The sequence below is a fragment of the Mytilus californianus genome, unplaced genomic scaffold (genome assembly GCF_021869535.1).
Source record: "Mytilus californianus isolate M0D057914Y unplaced genomic scaffold, xbMytCali1.0.p SCAF_7, whole genome shotgun sequence".
NCBI classification, from domain to species: domain Eukaryota; kingdom Metazoa; phylum Mollusca; class Bivalvia; order Mytilida; family Mytilidae; genus Mytilus; species Mytilus californianus.
Window position 1 is genome coordinate 12147196 of NW_026262723.1, and position 15422 is coordinate 12162617.

At 32.3% G+C, this 15422-nt stretch overlaps 1 protein-coding gene across 3 annotated transcripts in view; it reads left to right on the forward strand.

Moving 5' to 3' along the window:
- The window catches only part of LOC127708343 (uncharacterized), a 177423-nt gene that overhangs the window by 134919 nt on the left and 27082 nt on the right, over positions 1-15422 (forward strand). The gene's annotated exons all lie outside the window — the stretch shown is intronic.

Below are 15422 nucleotides of genomic sequence, written 5' to 3' on the forward strand. Positions count from 1 at the left end.
AACTATGACAGACATAAACCAACGAAAACCACTGAACTGCAGGCTCTTGACTGTAGACAGGCACATAAAGAATGTGGCGGGATTAAACATGTTTGAAGGCGCCTCCCATCCCCTAACCTGGGACTGTGGTGTAACGGTACAACATACGAACAAACTATAAAAATCAGTTGAAAAGGGCTTAACTCATCAAATCAATACAAAGCAGAAAAACATCTAACAAAATCTCAGACCGGACGTGGCAGGGTATTTATACATCCCCCATAACAATAAAAAGACACATAGCACAGATATGAGAGTACTCTCAGTTACTGACAGATAAATCAAAGCAAATAACAACTATTATTACATTGGTAGCAATGAATTACATTGATTTCCCAATCAAATAAAAACCGATAAAAGAGTGACGACAGATACCAGAGGGACAGTCAAACTCATGGATCGAAAACAAACTGACAACGTCATGGCCAAAAATAAAAAGACAAACAGACAAATAATAGTACAGATGACACAACATAGAAAACTAAAGACTAAGCAACACGAACCCTACCAAAAACTGGGGGTGATCTCAGGTGCTCCGGAAGGGTAAGCAGATCCTGTTCCACATGTGGCACCCGTCGTGTTGCTTATGTTATTATAAATCCGGTAAATAGTCTAATTCGGTAGGTCACATTCGTGAAAAGGGAAGGGTATTGTAGTTACGACATAAGGAACATATCCGATATCATTTGTGAAACGGTTATTCCATAACGGTCCTGAATAACGTGGTTATTTCACTCTCTGACGTCAAACAACAATAGGCATGATAGGTGTTGTCAAGACATCGATAACGTCGGATCAAAACAAATTGTGAATGCGTTGAAAAAAGATATAGTTCCTTACATTTTCTACATTAATTTCATTTAAAAAAGCCATTTGCCATAACTAATCGAAGAATTCAAATAGAGAAAAATATTCAACTCGTGACCAAACAACACTACGCGCATTCGTTAATTAATGTCTTGTTCGGTCACTCGTTGAATATTTTTCTCTATTTGAATTCTTCTATTAGTTATTCTATAAATAACAAAATCATGTATCTGAGACAAAAAAATCAATCAGTACACATCCAATAAACAATGGATTAAGTTTAAAGACGTCATTAACAGTCAGAGAAAAACATGACCTTGTGCAATACCAAAAAAATAGATATCGACAGATTGTAATACCGTTTATGTGCATATGCATGTAACAATAATATAGAGTATCCAAGGAAAATTCAAAACGGAAAGTCCCTTATCAAATGGCAAAATTAAAAGCGCAAACACATCAAACGAATGGAAAACAACTGTCATATTCCTGACTTGGTACAGGCATTTTCTTATGTAGAAAATGGTAAAGTTTAACTGGACCTTTTTTTAATTTCCGGGCTCAGTAAACAACATCACCGTAAAAATTATGATGTGCTTTTCCGTTTGAAATAAGTTTTCCACAGGTACAGCCAAACTTCCAAACCAAATGTTTGTATCCATGGAAGAATTTGGTAAAAGTAATTTGTAGTAACGAAATCCCTAACTTGATAATTTACCAGTAATACACAGATTAGGGTCATTGAAATCCAAAACCTCACTAAAGACACAGGTATAGCAAACGAGTTGGGATATATCAACACCGTAAGACGGTGCCAAAGGAGCAAAATCGTCCAAAAAAAGGAAAAATTAACAATAGGGAAAGAAAAATCGTCCCTTTAGTCGTAAATTTTTGTGTAGAGTTTCTCGTGTAAAACTGAAATATCTAAATCAAGGAATTGACAGGTATTGCTGTTAATATTTGATTTATTTAAAGTAAGTTCATTTATGTAAATTTCGGCAGTATATTTGGAGAATTCGTCATTATTTAACGAAAATATATTATTAAGATAACGGTAAGTTTTGTTGAATTAATCAGTTAAATGAATTTTAGACGGATTTTTACTGGGTTTTGCCATAAACTGGCATAACAGTACAAGAACAAGTCTGCCATAAGAGGGGGACAACTGGTGCCTGTAGTTCATAAACAGGACAACAGACGCCAAGTTATAGTCCATACTAGTACTTATTGTGTATTTTTTTATTTCAGTTTGAGTCTTTTATGATCTTAAAAAATCTACAATTTTCCAGCTTAATAGAAATGCCTTATTTGAGGCACACCATTTTTTCATATCAGCAATTTAAGCAGTTTTTCATAGACTTTTACATGTATGGAAGCCTTTTTTATTTGAATGCATTATATGCCCATTACGCCATATACTAACAAAATTTGCTTATTAGCGAGACAAGGCTAGACAATGTAACAGTGTTTCTCTAATCTCGGAGTAGATTCATGTTACAACACTTGTGAAGAAATAAAAAAAAAAACACACAAGAAAAGATAAAAATAAAATGGAATTTTTAAAATGGCATCATGTTCTTATTTTGATAATTTTTTATGGTTTAACTTTAATTCTTAGACTGAAATTGGATGGAATATTTAATTTAGTTGTGTGCCAAAAAATAAATTACATTTTCAAGAAAATGTTTTGAACTTATATTATACATTATAATACCTCATTCAAGGAAGAATGAATATTTAATCTATGAGGAAAATGTTAAATTACAGAAGTATACGTTCAAATGAGACAGAAAAAATACATAAAATCAATGTAAATATATGTTTTAAAAAATAGTACGTTTGTAACCACACCAGTACGTATGTCTGTGAGTCCTCAGAACGACGGTGCTGTCCATGGCAAAGGAGTAGGTTCACTAACTAGTGAAAATGACCCCGTTCTAAACAATGTTCCCGTTGTAAATAAATAGTTGTATGTGATGTGTGAAGCATGAAAACACATGTAATTAACCATTAAATCCATACATTTGCATTTTGGGGTAAAAAATGAACAAAATCATTAAAAACCACTGATTTCTGGAAAAATAATTGTTATTTTTGAAATATTCAATTTTTTTAATTGATTGCTAGTGAATATTATCACAAACTAACACTTCTTTATACTGAGACTCAATGTCTGTACTAATTTGGGAATTGAACCTCATTTTTTGAAGAAAAGTTGAAAAAATCATAAAAAAATCAAAGATTTCTGGAAAATATTCCTATTTTCTTAAATATTGACTACTATGAATTAATTTCGAGTAAACATTACCACAAAATAACCTGTCAAAAAATGAGGCTTAATTTTCATACATATTGTGGTATTTAACTTCATTTCCTGGGAAAAAAATTGAGAAAATATTTAAAAATCACAGATTTCTTGAAAATATTCATAATTTTTCAAATACTGATTTTTCTGATTTAATTTTGAGTGAATTTCACAAAAAAATAACCTGTCTGCAAACTAAGGCTTAGTTCCCATACACAATGTAGTTTTAACCTCATTTTTGGGGGACAAGTTAAAAAAATCATACAAAATCACAGATTTCTGGAAAATATTATTTATATTTCAAAAAACTAATCTTTTGGTTTAATTACCTACATGTATGAATATCATCACAAATTATCATGTCATGTTGAAGAGTCTCAATTGTTATTCCAATTTTGGTAAATAACTTCATTTTTTTGGAAAAAGCTGAAAAATAAAGGCAACAGTAGTACAATGTATACCGCTGTTCGAAACTCATAAATCGATAGAGATAAAAAAAAATCCGGGTTACAAACTAAAACTGAGGGAAACGCAACAAATATAAGAGAACAACGACACAACAAAAATACAACATTAAAATGTAACACACACAGAAACGAACTATAATATAACAATGGCCATTTTCCTGACTTGGTACAGGACATTTTAAGAAAAAAAAATCATAAAAAATCACAGATTTCTGGAAAATATTTTTAATTTTTCAAATATTGAGTAATGTGATTCAATTTCTAGTTAACATTATCACAAAATAACCGTTCTGAAACTTCAGGCTTTATTCTCATACAAATTCTAGTATCCAACTCATTTTTGTGGAACAAGTTGAAAAAATCATACAACATCACAGATTTCTGGAAAATATTTTTTTTTTTTTTTTAAATGATTCTTTTGTTTTAAATACCTATGCATGTCATCAAAAACTAACCTGTCTTGATACTTATATTTAATTTTATACCAATTTTGGTATCAAACCTCATTTTGGGGGGAAAGTTGATAAAATCACAGATTTCTGAAAAATATTTTTATTTTCAAATATTGAGTTTTGTGAATCAATTTCGAGTGAACATTATCACAGAATAAACTGTTTAAAAAATTATACTCATTTACAATATACATTCTGGTATTAACATTATTTTATGGGGAAAACACAGATTTTTGTATAATATTAATTATTTTTCAAAAATTGAGTTTTGTGATTAATTTCGAGTGAACACTTTCAAATATTAACATGTCTGAAAACTGGGACTCAATTCACATCCTTTTTTGGCACTGAACCTCATTTTTTGGAAAAGATTTCTGTTATTTTTCTTATTATTATTAGAACAACTGTAAAATATAGATATTACAATAGAATAGCATCTGCATCAAGATAATGACTTATTTCCAAAACGTTTAAGTTATTAACCTAATTTTTCGATTAAAACTAGAATTATATCAATTATATAATTTTTTTTATACAAAATTTCTTTTATTCCCTCAACATGCTCCAAAAATGATTTTGTCTGAAATGAAACTGAACCAAATCCTTAATCTTTCTTAATAATTTTATATTAATATACCAGACTAATATATAATTATAATGCGTTGTGGAATTATTACCAAGAAGAAATCTATCTTCCTGAAGCAAAATGTAGTTGAAGAAGAACATAGGTAAATGTGATGTCTTAAAACATGAGCAAAACCAATGTCATACAGTAAGCTAAATAGAACCCTGAGATGTAAATATATTCTAGGAAGTACATCTTTCATCTTATATTTGACTATATCTCTCATACAAAATAGAATACATATATGACATTAAACAATTTGGACGAAATACAGTTTTATTCCTCTATCACAGACCCAATGCTCTCTGTTTCTGAATCGGAACTGATAATAGTTTCTGGCAAGTTTTTTGCATCACTCAAGTATGTATTCCAATCTTGTACACCATATGATTTTGTAGCTGCAAGTACCATTTAATAGCAGTAACATGGGCACATACACCCACAACACGGGCACATACACCCACAACACGGGCACCTGCACGACATGTGCAGTGCCACGAAGTAACATTGGATTCAGAAAATCATATCCATAAAAAGTATTTCTTTGAGGATACATGACGACTCTGTATTCGTATTCGAATTAGGTCATTAGCATCCTTGTGAACACATATTTGCGAATCTCCTTCCATATATTCCTGAATGTATGATCAATTTATTTGGCAATCGCCAATGGCAGTCAGCATGGTTTAAGAACATCAGTTGTTCAACCTGTTAGTCAAATGCGTTTTGTTAAGATATACTTTTCACTTTTTGGTCTTTTGGAAAATGTTGTTTGTGCTGTATTTAGACCCCTCTATCAAGAAATTTGTTTTACATGCACACGTATAAAAATTGCGGTTTTTATCCAACGCAATCATAGGTTTGAACGTTGTTTTCAATTTAGACTTGTTTATATTTTTTCGTTTGGGCTTGTATTATATTTTCCTTTTGGGTTTATATGATCCGTTCATCCTATTTTGACTCTTTAAAAGTCAGGAGTCAATCCTAAACTGAGGTTAATTGTATGGCTTTCCAAATACCGTTTCGATCCCTAACATCACTGAAGAGACATTAATTGTCGAAATCCAGATATGGTGTATAAAAATCTTTGCACCTTTGTTTGTGGTATACCATCTTTGCCGTAAATTTATTGTTTTCTGTTTGGTATTAAATTTATAATTAAGATCCATGTAACATCTGGTGATCAATTTATTTGGCAATCACCAATGGCAGTCAGCAGGGTTTAAGAACATCAGTTGTTCGACCTGTTAGTCAAATGCGTTTTGTTAAAATATACTTTCCACTTTTTGGTCTTTTGGAAAATGTTGTTTGTGCTGTATTTAGACCCCTCTATCAAGAAATTTGTTTTACATGCACACGTATAAAAATTGCGGTTTTTATCCAACGCAATCATAGGTTCGAACGTTGTTTTCAATTTAGACTTGTATATATATATATATATATATTAAAAAATAGTGGTCAATGACCAACAAATGTGAGGACATGGTCATACAACGCTTGTAGACCGACATGTATACTTTAAACGCATTATAAATACAACTGATATTGTAGACCTATGGATTTTAATATTTAAGATATAAACCTTTTGTTTCATTTGAGTCGCCAAGTTTATATCTTTATCTTCATTTATTGTTCTACTTAGAGGTGGTAGACATTTGTTTGAAATGGCACAAACTATCCAGATGTAGTCCCCAATGAAAGGCACTTGGTTTGTTTGAAGAACTCTAAGTATCTGAAATTTTTAATTCGGGCATTTGCCGACTCTACCACCCATTTTATCTGAAATGATACCATTGACAATGAAATAAACAAAAATCAATTATTGTATATATATATATATATATATATATATATATATATATATATATATATATATATATATATATATATATATAATTGATTAAGGTAATGTAACTAAGGATATGTATATATGTTATGCACACAAAATCATCAACATACTATACATACAGAACATTTGAATAAAAAAATGAATGTAATTGTTGCTAGAACATAGATAATCCCTTGACATGCTTTATGAGGGTATGAATGTTGGGGTCCTTCATTTCTGTATTCTTTATTTTTTTTTTTTTTTTTGCTCATTATTCTTTATTTTTTAAAATAATGGTTATTCTCTAATTACTTGATTTCTGTAAACTGCACATTGTTTTTTTCTGTTATCAGTATGTTTTAACCCAATTCTATAATTTTTTGCATATTTATTCTTTATATTTTTGTACCCCGTTATTCTCTATTATTTATTTTTTGGACCGATTTCTCTCTATTCTATTTTTTTCAACCATTATTCTCTATTCTGTTAACCTTATCCACACCCTCCTTTATCAGCATTGTTCAACATCACATGATCATGCTTAGTTTGTTCTTATGTTATGCTGTAACGCCACTGTCTCAGATTAGAGGAAGGCTTTGGATCCATTAAATATGTTAAACCACTCTGTTTATATACTATGTGTACCTGTCCTAAGTCAGGAGCCTGTATACACTTTGGTGGTGGTCGCTTGTAACTGTATTTCATTGTTTTGTATATAAATCTGGCCATTTGTTTATCTCGTCTGAATTGTTTTTAACTGGTTATTGTGTTGCCCGTTGGAGCTTACCTTGCAGAGTGAGCCACGGATCAGCGTTGAAGGCCGTACTGTGACCTATTATTGCTTACATCGATGACATTTTGACTTGGATGGAGAGTTGTCTCATTGGCATTCATCCACATCTTCTAATCTTTATTGTATATAGATTGGTCAATTTCAATAAAACTTTGCTCTTTTTTATCAATTTATAATTTGTTGAATCATATATTTTGAATAATAAAAGTTAGAGACTCTTAACTTCTAAAATCAACAATAGATGTATGACATTTTACTTTAGTCACTATTCGGTTAGTATTAGCAGCAACATCAGACATCTACTTTTCCCCTTTCTTCATAAATGTCGGCATAGCTGCTTTGATACCAAGCTCCTCTAATAAAGTGATAGAATCTCTAAAGCCTATGTCCACAACAAATATGTCTTTATCGTTTACAAAACTTTTTATGTCATGTATGTTACATTTCAGCATGCGATTTTAAATTGATGCATCATTGTTCCTTTATAAATATGGACCAAGAATAGCCCCAAAATGGCTAGTTGTTGAAACCACGACCATTGGTTTAACAAGTGGTCTTGATTTATGTAGGCTGAACGATTTTCTTTGAAAAGAATTTAGTTTGCTCTTCTGTATATAGATATAAGTACCATCTAATACAAGTATCATATTATCATCATCAGCATCTAGTAGTTTTTTTGCCAGTAGTCTGGTGTGGTCCTTGATAATTTGCTCACGGTTAATGCTTTCAAAACCAAGATACAATGGTACAAATGATCTCATTAACGCTTGTCTAACAGTATTATTTATAGCTCTTCGTACACTTGAAATGCTGACATTGAAGAGGGTTGACATGAGTTTATTAGACAATGCACACTTCATTTTAATTAAGAATAAGCCAACCGATGTCTTAGGAGCACTTTTGATATGTAATAGCACATGTAAACATAAATCTTCGAATTGTTGATGGGAAAGTCCTGTCAATTTTTGCATTCAGCATCATCAATATTATCAAAATCTATCTTATTTTTGAGTTTTTTGGCATGTCTCTATCATGTGTGTCAATAGCTTAACAATAGATGTTCTGTTAGATGAGTTTTCAGACATTGACATTATATCAAAACACTCTGTTTTAAGAAACCCATTTTATGCATACAGCCATTACATATTTTATCATCTTGTGAAATATTTGCAATAAACAATTTATTTTGTAAAAACCGCTTTACTGCTGGATTTATACTTTTTCTTTCTTTGGCTTTGTTCTCTTGCTACATACAATGCAGTTGTAATGCTTAACCATTCTAAAAAGATGATAAAAAAATTGTCAGAAAATGCATATGCTAAGGTGCAATACAACGAAAGTCTGTGTAGGGCTGAAATGACAAACAAGGGACACATTCAGGCCCAATTTGGAAACAAATCATTTCTTGTTTTAATCATAGAACCTTAGTGAGCACGCTCACATACCCCACGTGCCCTCATATTGTACACTTTTTAATCCAAGTTTGAAGGAAATCCTTAAAAAAGGCGCTATAAACGGGACAAGAATAAATCTATGATTTTTACCTAAGTCCCCCTTCTGGAAAAAGTGGCCCCTCAACGAGTTTTTGTGAAGATCAATCCAATCCAAGTTTTTATTTTTACCAACACTTCATTAAAGTTTGAAGTAAATCCGACAAGAAATGAAGGTATTATCTGGATGACAACATTATTATGAGTGATGACAGACGGGTGGACGGAATGACTGACGGACGGACCAGTATAAAACATAATAATTGCGCAACTTTGTTTGGCATAACTAAAATTGTCAATGCGTAATAATAAACCTTGACAATAATATTTGTTGAGATATATATCGTGTACTCAACTGCAATTTGTTTAACTTTTGTAAGGTGATTTTTATTGCATTAACTAATAATTAAACTTTAACAATTTTAAATGTTAATTATTAATGTAGGCTCTAAGTACCATGCAGATCTTCGTCTTCACTTTTATCTAAATCAGATATAGATTTAGTTATTAAATAGGAAAGATGACTTACAGACTAATTTTTTTTTAAACACAGAATTATTTCAGAAGTGAAATATGGTTTATTTTGATAAATTAAAGAACAAAAAAAATAAAACATTTAAGTTATATTCAAAAGTTATCTCTTTAATAAAGACAAAAAATAAACAAGTGTATTATTTATTCCATTAAGAGGAAAACTTGAAGTATTTGTTTGCCTTTTTGTCTTTTTTCATCCATGTATCATAAAGGGAGGCAATCTATTTTTTGGACATCACTTGCACTGTGTGCATTGTATTTCACTCGTTTTATATCTTGTATTCATTCAATAAAGCTTCAGTAAAAGCCATTCATATTTTAATGGTTTATTTATGTTTTCAAAATAATTCATTAGCAAAGCTTTGATAAGATAGTAACACGTTGTTCTGCGTTGAGAATGACTTAGTTTGCCAGTACGCCAGTAGGGCCTTCCTACACTAGCACGTAAAGCCAAGCTCACGATACCGGTGTTGACTTCCTATGATAAACGAACATCTAGCATAAGTTTCCATGACTAATGTAAACAAACAAACAAAACACGGCTCTGATCCGGTGGTGATGAGTTCGGATTCCGCATTTAAAAAGGAATTAATCGGACGGTTATTAGGAATAGCCTTAGACTTTTCAATCACCTATATATTTGAGAATTATCACCACAACTATGTGAAAGGACCTAAAATTATTTACACGTATAATTAAACAAGTGGAAGAGGAAATATCAAGCGTTAGGATTATCAAGACGTTATTTTTCATGAAAATGTGAGGCCGATTTCTATAGTAAGTGAACCTACTCCAAAGTTCTTGATAAACATTGAATAGTATATGTGTCATAACACATTTATTATCTGTCATTATATCATACGCGTCTTGTATTGGTTGCACTCTATAAATACAGCTGTTACACAAACCACGTCCCTTTTGATGAGATAAATGATATTCATAGAAATTTTGTTTTGTATACGTACTGGTTCCTAAATATGATCTCTGTGTTTCATCTCATAAAGACATAACTTGAGAATGTTACCAGTATAAATATACATGGATAGCGCCTGATTGAATTCTGAGGAAGACCCAAATAGAAGGCTGGGGCTAGAACAGAATTTTAGTATGAGTTTATACTCTTAAAAATTCGGGACATATAAATGTTGAAAAATATGCCGCACAGCGCTATATTTTAACCTTTGAAAAAAATAGTAGTGTGAACTTTGTATTCTAGGATATGATTTTTTTTTACGAAACTTCATAGTAAAAGTGGCACAGTTTTATCCATAAAAGGAGTTCCTATGGGAATTGGCATCGTCTATATTTACAGAAGTGCAACCTATAACTTTAATCTATGCAATGTGGAACGATGTCGCAACAATTTTGTTCTGTCTTATACATTGTTAGGTAATTCTAGCTTTCAAAGGCCATTTTAACAACAACAACAACAAAGTATTCATGCATCCGAGTCCGAATAAATTGCAACTTCAATATCTATATATCATGGTCATCGTCATTATACATCACCTACTCACCATGATGTCTCTATTAATGAACTGCTGCCATTTATACAAAAACGGTTAGGTATTCATCACAGTCGCACGAAGATTCCTTCATTACCCTTTTCAAAACTTCATTCTCTGTACAACTTATGTTTGGAAACCACTGTTACAAACCCTTATTCAAACCAATACAAACTTACAGCTATCATTTCGGATATTGCAAATCACAGTCTTTTCAAGCCAGTTCGCATTGGAAAAGATGAAAAAGAGAAAAGATCCTTTATTAAACTTTCCTTTGCCATCAAAGGTCTCGATGCCAACAACCTGAGCAATATCCTTCATCATAAATCAGTTCACTCGAAATACCTCCCTATTTTAAAGATCAGTCTATACCTATCATTTCTTATATCTATACCAAACCAATTGCAACTAAAATTTTCAATTACAAACACGTGTTGCAGGATCTCAATATTGACGACTTCAAGTCTAGACCTCCTGACTGCACATGTGCTAGTTCCCCATTTATATATTATCGGGTTGGCCACGTTATTACTGGTGACCTAAATATTGTCAATAACACTTCTCTGCGAAATGTGTTATCCAAAGGCCAGAAATATCGTGAGCCTAAATTCATTAATTGGAAACACAACTTTAAAATACTGATGGATTCAGTCGTGGATTATGCCAGGCAATGGGTTAAACGCGAGAAAGAAGACGTAGATACTCTTTCCGAATGGATTAAGGCTGTGAGGTCGTTGGTACAAATCAGAATTAAGAAACTGAATGGGTCTATTAATATCCATGCTACATCAATCTTTAAAGACCCAAATGTTGCAAAACACTTGTCCTATCTCCATGACAAATATGTTGTTGTCCCGGCAGATAAAGCTCCAAACAACATCGTTTTTGTGTGTAAATCACATTACACAAACTGCTTGATAACTGAATTAGGTATTGACAATTCACTTGGAAACTCAACATATACCCCATGACACTTTCTAAAAAGGAAATCCTAGATAATCATAGGTCTGTTCTATGTTCCTTTGGAATTTCAACCAAAGATGAATCTGAATCTTCCATCATTGTATTGGATACCTAAACTACATAAGTGTCCTCAGAAACAACGGTTTATGGCTGGGTCTTCCAAGTGCTCCACGAAACCTCTTTCTAAATTATTAACATCAATTTTATCAGCAATCAAGCCAGGCTTGAAAGTTATTATGAAACTACATATTCTAAAGGTGGCGTGAATCAGGTGTGGGTACTAGAAAATTCCAAAGATCTTTTAGAGTACATACAATCTAAGACTCTTTCATCTTGCAATAGTATTAAAACATTTGACTTTTCTACACTTTATACAAGTATTCCCCATTCCAAACTAAAAGACAAATTGAAAGAGTTGGTCCTGCTTTGTTTCATAAAAAAGAATGGCCAACGTAGATACAAGTATCTTGTTCTAGGGAGGGATAAATCCTTGTAAAAAATCACTCTGATTCTAACAAAAAAAACTCTGAAACTGACACTGCTGTCTGCTCTATGGTCGGGTTGTTATATCTTTGACACATTCCCCATTTCCATTCTCATTTTTACTGTCAAGATACTTGATTTCTTGATTGAATACATATTTGTTACATTTGGAGGACGTGTTTTTCAACAAACAATCGGCATTCACATTGAAACCAACTGTGCCTCTCTTCTTGCCGACTTGTTCTTTTATACATATAAGCCTGAATTCATACCCTGGATTTGACGTACGTTCAGCCAGAAGGTAATTACTACTTTAAAAATTCAGATACTTTTCATAAATTCAAGCCATGTTGCGTAAATATTTTCGACTGTTTGAATACACCTGCTACAAGTGAATCAACACCTATTATTTCTTCTTGTAAACACAAAAAAGGATGTAATATGTTAATCACGACTCCTGATTTTACCAGTAATTTAACAGAAAAAACGTATTATACTAAATCTTTCGAGCCTCTGGACTACATAAGAAGATGCCTGTACCAAGTCCGGAATATGACAGTTGTTATCCATTCGTTTGATGTGTTTGAGCTTTTGATTTTGCCATTTGATTAGGGACTTTCCTTTTTGAATTTTCCTCGGAGTTCAGTATTTTTTTTTATTTAAATTTTTTCATACAGGAACTTCTTAGGAAGAAAGAAAAGAAGATAGCAGTATCCTTTAACTTTTGTTTCCGCTATATAGATGATATTTTCTCACTAAATAATTCTAAATTTGGTGACTATGTTGAACGCATCTATCCCATCGAACTTAAGATAAAGGATACAACAGATACAGTTTAATCTGCCTCATATCTTGACTTACATCTAGAAATTGACAATCAGGGTCAGTTGAAATCCTACTTTGTAAAAAATCACTCTGATTCTGACAAAAAAACCTTGAAACTGACACTATCAAGATGCTTGATTTCTTGATTGAAAACATATTTGGTACGTTTGGAGGACGTGTTTTTCAACAAACAATCGACATTCCCATTGGAACCAACTGTGCCTCCCTTCTTGCCGACTTGTTCCTTTATACATATGAGGCTGAATTCATACCCTTGATTTGACGTACGTTCAGCCAGAAGGTAATTACTACTTTAAAAATTCAGATACTTTTCATAAATTCAAGCCATGTTGCGTAAATATTTTCGACTGTTTGAATACACCTGCTACAAGTGAATCAACACCTATCATTTCTTCTTGTAAACAGAAAAAAAAATGAGCACGTGTAAGACATATAATATGTTAATCACGACTCCTGATTTTAGCAGTAATTTAAGAGGAAAAACGTATTATACTACATATTTCGAGCCTCTGGACTACATACGAAAATGCCGGTACCAAGTCCGGAATATGACAGTTGTTATCCATTCGTTTGATGTGTTTGAGCTTTTGATTTTGCCATTTGATTAGGGACTTTCCTTTTTGAATTTTCCTCGGAGTTCAGTATTTTTGTGATTTTTCTTTTTTCATACAGGAACTTCTTAGGAAGAAAGAAAAGAAGTTAGCAGTATCCTTTAACTTTTCTTTTCGCTATATAGATGATGTTTTCTCACTAAATAATTCTAAATTTGGTGACTATGTTGAACGCATCTATCCCATCGAACTCGAGATAAAGGATACAACAGATACAGTTTAGTCTGCCTCATATCTTGACTAACATCTCGAAATTGACAATGAGGGTCGGTTGAAAACAAAACTTTACGACAAAAGAGATGATTTCAGCTTTTTAATTGTGAACTTTCCATTTCTAGGTAGCTACATTCCAGCTGCACCTGCATACGGAGTATATATCTCCCAGTAGATACGATATTCCAGGGCTTGTATTTCCTATCATGTTTTCCTTGTTGGAGGGCTGTTGCTCACAAGGAAGCGATTAAATCATAGGTTCCAAGTGGTGATGTTGAAATCATTCCTTTGTAAATTTTACGGACGCCATTACGAGTTGGTTGACCGTAATTGAATATCTGTTTAACAGACGATAGCGAATATGTTACTAATGTCGTAACTACAATCCCGTCCCATTTTCCGAATGTGACCTACCGAATTAGACTTATTACCGGGTTTGTACTAACACGAGCAACACAACGGGTGCCACATGTGAAGCAGGATCTGCTTACCCTTCCGGAGCACCTGAGATCACCCCCAGTTTCTGGTGGGGTTCGTGTTGTTCAGTCTTTAGTTTTATATGTTATGATTTGTGAACAATTGTTTGTCTGTTGGTCTTTTTCTTTTTTAGCCATGGCGTTGTCAGTTTATTTTCGACTTATGAGTTTGAATGTCCCTTTGGTATCTTTCGCCTCTCTTTTGTTTTTTCATTGTTATGAATCACAGTTCGACTACAAACTTAAAGAAGAGGCATTAGTTTATCCCTGCAAATATGGTGAAATAATTAGTTCCTTTCGAATTTGTGTTAGTTCTACTGATAAATAAATAGCATGAACAATCTTCAACTATTTGAAAAAAAACTTGCTGGCCTATCATTTTTATTATAATTTTGAACATAAGACAATATATACTATATTTTGGCAAATTATGAAAAAAATCTATAATTTTTATTACATTTTTTAACATATGACAATATATTCTACATCACTTTTCGATTTTCCGCCCATACTTTGAATTTTTCTAAATTGTAAGGATCTTCTACATCAGAAATATATTACCTTAGCTGTATGTTGGAAAAAACTTTCGGAACTTTTGGTCCTCAATGCTATTCACCTGCGTACTTTATTTTACCTTTTTCACCTCTTTGCTTCGAGCGTCACTAATAAGTCATTTGACGACGAAACGTTCGTCTGGCGTATTTAATTTCAATCCTGGTGTCTATGATGAGTTTATGTACCAACTTAAAGGAGGAAAATAATGATTTTATCACACAACTTAGTTTGACCTTCCAAAATCTGAATATTACATGCAATATCTCATGACCCCTTGATTTTGTAACAACATGACATAAAAGTATATAAACTGGATATTTATTATTTAACATATAATATTATTATAACAATTTTTATACATAATCAAAACGTCGATATTTACATTAATTTTGCCGTATAAAAGTCGTTGAACGTTATAAAGAAACCATAA